General features: G+C 32.5%; 1 non-coding gene across 1 annotated transcript; it reads right to left on the reverse strand.

Moving 5' to 3' along the window:
* Window positions 1-4,465: 4,465 nt before the first annotated feature.
* Window positions 4,466-4,567, reverse strand: LOC124886161. Its single transcript, XR_007043249.1, has one exon. It is a non-coding gene; the product is annotated as a U6 spliceosomal RNA (small nuclear RNA).
* Between the last annotated feature and the right edge of the window lie 4,479 nt (window positions 4,568-9,046).

Here is a 9,046-nt window from a genome sequence, read left to right on the forward strand (position 1 = left end):
CTTGAGATCACCCAAGTCCTTCATTCTAAACTATTTATGCAACTTGTCTTTGGTTTCATTAATCAAGGTACTGCTGCTACCAGTAATGAGTGGGTCATTAACATACACTAGAACTATCACTGTATTAGCACCTTTATGTAGAGTGAATAGAGAATAATCATGTGCACTCTATGTGATACCAACATCAAGTAAGTCATTAGTGAGTTTGATTCCATTATCTAGAAGCTTGCTTGAGACCATATAGGGATTTAAGTAACTTACAAACACTATTCACCCCTTGTCTTTTAAAACCTTCAGGTAGTTTCATATATACTTCTTCTTCAAGATCACCTTGTAAGAATACATTATAGATATCCATATGATGAAGAGTCCAGCCTTTAGATACTGTTACAGCAATTACAAACCTAACTATTACCATTTTAGCAACTGCTGAGTATGTTTCATGATAATCTAGCCTTTCTTGCTGTCTATATCCTTTGGCCACTAACCTTGCTTTGAATCTTTCTACCTCCCTATTTGCAAGATACTTTATTTTGTATATCCACTTTGAACCCACAGTATTCTTGCCTTTGGGCAAGTTAACAATAGTACATGTATTATTAGCCTCTAATGCCTAGATTTCCAACTTCACAGCTTTCACTTATCTGTCATCCTTTATAGCTTTCTTAATGTACTGGGGTTCAGTTAAATTGGAGAACTTTGACAAGTAACATTAATAAGTAAAGCTTATTTTTTTGTAAGATAAGATGCTATCCAAGGGATGCTTACATCTTTGGCTCTTAGAGGTATCAACATAGTCAGGTGGTCTAACAATTCTAGTAGATCTGCTGGTAGATGTTTGAGTCAAGGGGGATCAACTAACTATCTTCTCTATTACTTGTGTCAGGTACATCTATATCAGGTGTAGCAGTATCAGTAAGAACATCAGCTTCAATGGAATTATGCTCATTGGGAATATCATCACCTATGGAGTTTAAGAACTCAGTGATATCTTCACCAGCCTTGGAAGTTGTTGTAGGCTGTAAGTCCTTCTGTGATGGCTCAAATGGGAATATGTCTTCTTGGAACACAATATCTCTACTAACAATCAACTTTTTGGATTGCAATTCCAGAAGTAAGTATCCCTTTTGAGACTCTGTATATCCTACTAACATGGTAGGTTTTGCCCTTTCAGAAAACTTATCACCTCTGGGAACAACTGTGACATAGCACAAACAGTTGATCACCCTTAAGTGAGAAAGTTTGGGATCCTTAGAGAATAACAGATGAAATAGGCTTCTACCATTTAAAACTGAGGATGGTAGCCTATTCATGAGGTATACAGCAGCCTTCACACACAATCATCAATACTTGATTGGCAAATGAGATTGAAATTTTAGAGCTCTAGCTATGTTTAGTATCTGTCTGTACTTCCTCTCCACAACTCCATTCTGTTGTGGAGTGTGAGGACAGCTAGTTTGGTGTAAAATGCCCAAAGGTTGGAACAATGCATGACATTAAGAATTTATAAACTCAGTCCCATTGTCAGACCTTATGGTCTTTATTAATACTCCATATTGTGTCTTGATCATATATATGAAGGTCTTAATAACCACTATGGCTTCAGACTTCAGTTGTAACATATGTACCTAAGTGTATCTACTGTAATCATCAACCATAGTCATAAAATAGTACTTATTATTAAAAGTAGCATTTCTGTAAGGGTCCCAAAGATCCATGTGTACAAGCTCAAAACATGTTGAACATTTTGAAGTACTATGAGGGAATGATAATCTTATTTGTTTAGCTAGTGGGCATATTGTACATTTATTCAACATAACCACATCATTATGACTCTTCAACAAATCTAATGATCTCAGAACCTGTGAAGCTGGATGTCCAAGTCTTTTGTGCCTCGGTGTGCAACTTAGAACAGAACTATCTACAATGATCTTGTTGTGCTTTAGTACTGCAGGACTAGTATTATCCTTCCATTCTCCTCTAAGTATATAAAGGCCGACCTTCTGTCTACCAATCCCCTTCACCTTACCACTAAAGAGGTCCTGAAATACATAGAAATCGGGATAGAATGAAACAAAACAAGAGAGTTCCTTGGTTATCTTAGCAATAGACAATAGATTAAGTCTGAAGTCTGGGATAAAAAGAACATCCTTGACCACACCATCTGCAAATACATAAGCCTCTCTAATATGAGAAATGTTTACTTCATCACCAGTAGGAAGGTGTAGTTTGTCCTTTTTACTTGATACTAGGATTGTACTATTTCTAAACATGTGTTTGTGTGCAGCCACATGATATGTAGCCCCTGAGTGCACAATCCATTTGTCAGAACAAGTTTTGGACAGAAACAAAGTGGTTATACCTGTCATGTTGACTTGTTTCATGTCCTTAATGTCCTTTTTCAGCATGCTCATAATTTGAGTGTATTCTTCATCTGTGAATGTGTGAGGCTTTGCCAGTGGTGCAGGTCCCTGATCATGACTTGAACCAGCAACATCAATTTGTCCAGCTACCACATTGGCTGTTTGAGAAGGCTTACAGCTATGTTGTTGCCACTGCCATATGAGAAATAACTGTTACCACTACCATATGACCTGGGATTAACCGCAATATACCCTTGTTTCTTTTTGTTCTTCCAATCAGTAGGATAGCCAATCATCTAATAGCAACTCTCTTTGGTATGACTTGAGAGGTGACAATAATAACACTTTCTGCCTTTGTAGTTGGAACTTCCCTATCCATACCCATAAGAACCATGATTTCGATTCACCTACATGGCTAGTGGTTCTGATCTATCATGTACAGCAAGCATACAAGAGGAATGTTGGATCGCATCCTGAACAAGCATGACATAAGCTTGATTGATAGTAGGAGTTACTCCCTTGAGTAAAATTTGTCTCCGAGCTTGATCATAGGATTCATTTAAGCCACTTAAAAACTATAAGAGTCTCAATTGACACATATGATCTGAATATTCCTTAGACTTAGGGCAATCACAGCTAGGATTAGGAACTAACACATCATACTCACTCCACAAACTTTTCAATTTGGTGAAATAAACTGAAATTGAATCAGTACCTTGAGACAACATATTGATGTCACGGTGCAACTGATAGATGCGCATAAGATTCACTTTATTAAATCTCTCTTTCAGATCTTCCCAGACAGGACAAGGATTTGTAGCATAAACAATGCTAGATATCAGGCTCTGATTGACTATGTTCATAATCCAGGATAAGACAATCGCATTACATGTCTCCCATTTCTCATGAAGTTCCTCCTTGTACGAGTCCTTGCTGCAGGATCTAGTGACAAAACCAAACTTCCTCTTTCCTTAGAGTGCAATGCGCATTGAACGACTCCACAAGTTGTAATTTTCTGAACCAGTGAATTTGATGGAAAAGTGGATCACTTTGATCAATCTTAGGATCCATGGCTGAACAGACTGAATCAGCAATGGAGTTTAATTGAGAAGAAGAAGAAGCCGATGATAGAGATCACACAAATTTGGATTTCAATCGAGATTTGCAAATAATAGAATGAGAAGTGAACTGAATCTTCTCAGTACTGAGCTCGTGGCTCTAATACCATGTGAAATTCTAGCACAGCAGCTAGATCATTCATGATCAATGAAGGAAAATGTAAAAGAGAAACTGAACTTTATTTATTCATTAGCTTTACATTGTTGTTGTTGCTCTTATTTATAGACAGAAGAGTGTTGAGCTGAGTGAGCTTCTCTCCAGCTCATTGATAGCTCAGCATAACCGACTAACAACTTGCCTAACAACTTCTTTAACTAACTCACCAAATAACCAACTGACTAACTACTTTTTCAATATCAATACAGTACATTTACATATATATATGTAGTGATGCAGTGATCACATATACATGTTGAAACAACCATTTACTTAGATTCTTGCGTTTTGAACTAGCAATATTTACCAAATCAGGTCGGGAAAATAGCTTCTGGTTACATTTGTTAAGAATCTCAAACATGAAACTCCATGCTGAGACAAAGTATAACCTTTTTCGCGTTCATTAAGGAAAATTACAAGAATCTTGTAGCTCACAAGTAGAACTAAATGGCTATCGTAGGGCAGTGCAACATAGGTAGCAACAAAAACTATTCACCAAAATGCAGTTTTGGAAAATTCAAGAGCATTGCATAAAATGAACCAATAGAACATAAAACCAGTAAGTGAAAATGTGTACGAGTTTCAGAAAAATCATGTCATGTTTTTTTTTTTTAAACTAGCACAAAGATAGCAAGCACAGTGGGATACTTACAACGGTGTTTAAGAAATCATGAGGATTGTATTTGGTAATTAAGAACGAAACAAATTTGTTAGCATAATAAACAGGGGGGAATGGTGCGGTGCGGCCTAATAGTTATTGAAGTGGTTGAGAACCATGGAGTTTCAGGTTCAAATTTCAGCTAAGAACACAAAAAGCACTAGGTGATTTATGACATGTAAATTGCTCGATTTGTGCATGTCATCCTTGCGCAGGCTATGCTAATTTTCTCTGTATCAGTTCCAATTTTATTGGATGTCCCCAAAGGGACAAAAACACACTTCGGTGTCCTGCTAGTGCTATATAAACTAAATAAACAAACTTGGCTTAAGTCATCGACAAACACTTAAAGTTGTCCCGAAAATTCACTTAGACCCCTCAACTAAGGCATGTACCTATTAGGCCTCTAACCCACTCGAATTTTGATCCAATCAGGCCTTTTTTGCCTAATCAGCAACAAGCATAGAGTGTGTGTAATACACTTGTCTGACGTGGCAAAATTAACTAATTAAAAAAAAAAACATGTGGCAAAAAAATTTTTAATATTTGATCTTATCCATTTTCTATTTAAATATCTATTTAATAATAATTTTTTAATTAAAAAAACACCCCCACCCACTCAGTCGTCATCTTCACACCCCCCGACGTCTTCACAATTCACACACACAATCATCATCCATCCTTTTTTTTTATTTTCTTCATATCCAAGGGTGCACTATTTTATTTAAATATGGAGAGTTAAGATATATCCGACAAGCCACAAATTAAGGCGTCCAGCCTCACCAATATCAGCATCACCATCATCGTCTCCTCTTTGGGAACCGTGACCACTAGTTCACCGTCAGCAAAATCAGTGGTAGGCAACTCCGGCAGAGTCGTCCGTCTTCACAGTTCACACACACGAGAGCAACAAATAGTTTCAAAAGGATGATGACGACAAATTCACAGTTCACATAGTTATGCCGGACGAGAGCAGCAAATCTATAATCTATATTTATATCTATAATCTATATCTATAAACTATAATATATTAAAAATATGAAGGGAATTAGAAATATCATTTAAACTTTTGTCCTTCATTAAAATCTTTGTTTTAGACAAAATCGTATTTTCACTATTTTTTCCTAATATTTAAGAGTTGTAAATTAACTAAATATATTTATGGTAAAACTTTTTCTTATTAGAAGTCACCAAAATTAATGACAACTAATATTTTTTAAATTATTTTAAAAATTATAAATCAACTAGATTTGATTTTAAGAAGATTTAAAAAGTCTATAAATTTACATTTACATCTACAGTAAATTAAATTCATTAACCACTTGAAACTTCTGATGGTAAAATATATATGTGCTTACAATAAAATATATGTTTCGAAATTTTTTCACTTCATTAAAAATTTTCATAATAAATAAAATAGTTAAATTTTAGATAATCAAAATTACACGTACAAGGCACATGCGACTAAACTAGTCTATTAAAAGTGTGAAGACCCTTAAAAAAGTGATTTGAACTTTTTGCCCTTCAATAAAAGACTCCACAATAGACAAAATTATCATTTACCATTTCACTAAATTATTATTTAATTATTTTGTAATACTTTAGGTGTCCCATTAAAATTTGGTTATTGATCTTTCCTGATTTAAACATAATTAAAAATACTATTAATTTTCAATTATTAATTCACCTTCTTTATTTAAACATAATTAAAAATACTATTAATTTTCAATTATTAATTCACCTTCGAGGAACTAACCAAATATGAACTTTAAGTACAAGCAAAATACTACTTTAGTAGTTATTTGTTGATCGAATTTGTGAGTCCCTTTTTAACAATAATTTGACAAAAATAGGTAGGTTATTTTGGCAAGAATTTTACTTAAAATAGAAAACAAATTAAGTAAATTTTATTTTTTAATGTTAGCATCAAAGTAATGTATAAATCTTTGTCTCTTTACTTTTCTATTTAATTTGTATTTGTATTTTTTTTGCACTTTGAAATTCTTTTTATCAGTTAATTGTTATTCATTGCTTTTAAATATTGATTTGATTGCCTAATTATGTGATTTTTTTATGTGTGCTTTATCATATTTTGAGATTCTTTCCTTAATTTTTGAGATTCTATCATAATTTATGTTTGATAGGTTATGACCTCGCTCGAAAGAATGCGGTATGGATAAAAATTTCAATTCAAATTCTAAACTTTAAAAGAACATGGATAATTGAGGTATAACATCTATCAATTTAATTAACATATAACTTATTATTTTTGAAAGTTAGATAATCTATCTACGTTTATTATTTAGGAGGAAACAATTCTCGCAATAATTTTTTGATCGATCGTATGAGGGTCAATCGATTAGTCACAAAGAAATTGAGGTTAAAATTTTTAATATGCATCATGACGTTGTCGTAAGTACATCATTAAATATTTACATCTAATTATGTACGTTCTTTTATTAAAGATATATACAATATAAGAAAGTAAAAAGTTTGTCTATGTACCATCATTAGTTGTAGCAAGGTAACAGAGTGATGTTTGACAAAATTGAAAGATAATAATATTTTTTAATAAAGTATTTTTTTTATCTGTGTTTTCTTAATTTTATGACTTTTTTTCTGCCTTTCAATTATATTTTATATTATAAATATTAGTCTCAATCATAAATTTGACTGTATAGTACTAATAATATTTATATTTTAATTCAATATGACGTATATGTACAATAAATGCTCCATTGTGACTTAATTTTTCTCTAAATCTTTTTCTTTGATGAGCAAAAAAATTTTAATTCATTAAATTTCTCATTTTATGTATAGTTTTATTGATTAAGATGAAACACTTTTATTGTCAAATCATATTTTTTAAATAGATACAATATTTATGCAACTCAATTATTATTTTTAAATATTTTTATTTCTTTATATATAATTCTATTTATCAACACGAGACACACGTGCAAAGCACGTACACTTGATTAGTAATCTTAAATTCACTTCTGATGACGGGGTGGGAGTGGGGTGCTATGAAAACGATGATGATACGGGGGAGGGTTGAAGATGACGAATTGAGGTGGGGTGAAGCCGATGACGCGGGGTGAGGGTGGGGTGGGGTGAAGATGCTGACGCTGACGGAGGGGTTGAAGATTTTTTTCTTTTTTTTCAAATTATAAATTATTATAATTAAAATTATATTAATAAAATAATTTAAGTATAAGTTTTTAATTTAAAAAAAGTAAAATATTATTTTTCTTCGATTCACGCATTCAAGGAGAGTATAATACACTCTCCTTACCAAATCAGCATTTTGTGCCTGATAGGTATTAGTTTTAAGCAGCTGAGGAGTCTGATAGGTACAAGTCTTAGTTAAGGAGTCAAAGTGAATTTTCGAAACAATTGACTAGCTTGTTGGGCTTCTTTTGTGGTTATGGGCCTGGACTGTTGTTTACTTGTTTGTGTTCCACTGGAACAAGCCCAGTTGTGTCTGGACTTAGCCCATAATGGGCTGGATTTTTTGTGGGTCAAGTTCAGAAATACGTCGGTGTCGGTCTTTGATATTTTTTCCCTCGTAAAAAAATGATCTTATAAAAGTAACATTTATAAGGGAGGTGGTCTTGATTTTTCAGTCCCACTTAATAATTTTTTCAAATGTAGCCTCCGCTTTAGAAAATTCGACATGTAAAATTTGCACGCAGTTTAATAGATAAGACGTGTGCATCTCATACAAGTTGTTACGTAGAACACATATGTCTTTTTGTTTAACTTTATAATAGTTTAAGTATCTATTTATGCATATCTAAAATTAGAAGATATAAACAACAACTAAAACTAAGTTAAAAGACACATTTATGTATTATGTTGATTTATCAATTATGCCCTTCCAGAGGGTAATTTGTTTAGATAGATATCTAAATGCTTAATCTAAATCTTACCTTTCCCTGAAAGGGCTATATACAAAGTACTTCAAAAAATTTCTATATTTATAAAAAGTCGTGGATATTATAGTTGAGAATGTTCTATGGACTACAAACCCTACCACCATAGGTTATGATAAAAGACGTTTTTCCTAATCAAAGATTTTGATTTCGAATATTATATATATATATAGAGAGTATTTTATCTTTTAAAGGAAAGTTTTTCTACGCAAATTTAAATGAATCGAATTAAAATGGACTATGAACTATGAGGCACCCTATGTTATGGAATGAAGAAGACAAGAAAGAAAATTGAACAGAAACTGAATGAAAAATTTTGATTGATTCTTTTTTTTATTCAAATAGAAGAGTACATCTCTATTTTTAAGAAACTAAATAAAATAAATAAGGAAAATGTGATATTTTTCTTATAGTTATAAGACTAAATATTCTTTAATTAATAAACCCTAGATTTAAAAGGAAATAAATAATGTAAAATATTTTTCGACTAAAAAAAGAGAAAATAAAAATAATCTACCATTAATGAAAATGACAAAATAGAAGGAAGGTAAATCTCAACATTCCCCCTCAAACTCAAGTTGCTGTATCCAACTTGAGTTTGAACACTTTTTTCCTTAATTTTGTTACAGCAATCCAATAAAGTTGGTTTTCCTCATCTTCATGTTCTTCCACAAGTAATGCTTTTGAATTATCTTGAGTGTCTTTGAACTTGCATACTTTTGTTACATGACCTTTTTGTTTGCAACTTCCACATAATGCATCAGATCTCCACCAGCAAAATTTTTTTGAGTGTGTTTTCTTTTTGTAATATTTGT

Source organism: Capsicum annuum, chromosome 7 (genome assembly GCF_002878395.1).
Source record: "Capsicum annuum cultivar UCD-10X-F1 chromosome 7, UCD10Xv1.1, whole genome shotgun sequence".
NCBI classification, from domain to species: domain Eukaryota; kingdom Viridiplantae; phylum Streptophyta; class Magnoliopsida; order Solanales; family Solanaceae; genus Capsicum; species Capsicum annuum.